Here is a 1,616-nt window from a genome sequence, read left to right as displayed (position 1 = left end):
TTATTCAGGTGTCTGTTCAATTGGAAAGTTTCTTTTATGTAAAATGGCAGTTTTCTGTCTTCATGCCAGGTTTTATTTATTTATTTTCCATAGCATATATTAATTCCTTCTTCACTACATAATTTGTATCATTTGTAATTTGTTATTGTACATCTCGTCTACTAGAACAAAAGCTTAATGAAGACAGGCAGATTTGCTACTTTGGTTTTATGATTAATTTCCAGCCCTTCGAAAAGTTCCTGACACATAGTGTATGAGAAGTCAATATTTGTTGGTTATATAAATGAATAAAAGTAGGTATCAGGATGGGAGGGGAGTGGGGAAGACAGCAACACTTATTATATTGCAGGAGAAATCAAGGCAGTGCAAACTGGTCGCAGGATAAACACTAGGTTCAAAAGGCAGCATAGAGAGCTGAGAGACAGACTCATGCTTATTTGGAAACTATACAAAATAGAATGTCATTGCACATCACTGGAGAAAAAGTAGATGATTTAGTATATGGTACTGTGAAACTTAATGGTATATATAGAAAAAGAACCTTTACATCACACTCATCCCCAAATAAGTTCTAGGTAGATTAGATAACTACATGTAAAATGAGAACTTCTATTTTTAGCAAAATTTATATTTATACCCAGGATTAGGGAAGAATTTGTATGCAAGACACAAAGAGCAGAAAATCATAAGAAAAAATGATAAATTTGACAACATTAAATTAAAAATCTGTACTTACCAAAAGGCGTTATAGATAAAAGTGAAATGATGAGCCACAAACTCTGTAAAGATACTTGCAACACATAAAGCTGACAAAGAATTAGCATCTAGAATATATCTTTTAAAAAAACTACACGTTAAAGGGGAAATGACAGTTCAATAGAAAAATGTGCTAATAGCAACAACACTTCATAGAAGAGGAAGTGTGTGAAATGGCAGTCACCCTCACTGTCAGCCATGAAGAGACAAATTACCACAATAAGATGCTGTTTCGTGCCCACCAGTATGACAGAAATGAAAAAGTCTGACAAAATCAAGTGTTGGCTTTGATGTGAACATCACTACTACTCTAAACTACACTGTTGATGTAAATTACTACAACATCTTGGAGGAACTTTTATAATTATTAATAAGACTTTGCATTAATATTAACAGATATTAATGTTAAATAGAATATTGAATGCAATTAAAGATACACATCCAGTTCTTCTTGTCTATTTAGCCTGTGGGGGATGAAATTCTCCTGCTGTCTTAAATGTTTGGCATAGCTGTCAGTCTTGCATAGGCTGATGACATGTGAGTAGAAGTGATGTGCCTTGTTTCCAAGTCAAGCACATGAGTGATGTTATACATACTCCATGCATTCTCTTGCTCTGCTCCATGAACCATGTCAGCATATGGTGATAAAGACTTCCTATAAACTCAAAGCATTTTGAATGCTGAGCCTATAGCTGGAGGACAGCTCACCTGGTGCATCACCGGGACAGCAAACATGTATGAGCAAGCCCTTTACTGTTGTGTGTTAAGTAACTGAGATTTTAGAATTGTTAGTTGTTGCAGCATAATTAGATTATCTTCAGTGGTAGCCCTACAATCCAGGAATTCTACTTCTATAGAAG

This window comes from Hipposideros armiger, unplaced genomic scaffold (genome assembly GCF_001890085.2).
Source record: "Hipposideros armiger isolate ML-2016 unplaced genomic scaffold, ASM189008v1 scaffold_1117, whole genome shotgun sequence".
Taxonomy (NCBI): Eukaryota; Metazoa; Chordata; class Mammalia; order Chiroptera; family Hipposideridae; genus Hipposideros; species Hipposideros armiger.
The sequence above is the reverse complement of the archived record's forward strand: the minus strand, read 5'-3'. Positions refer to the sequence as shown.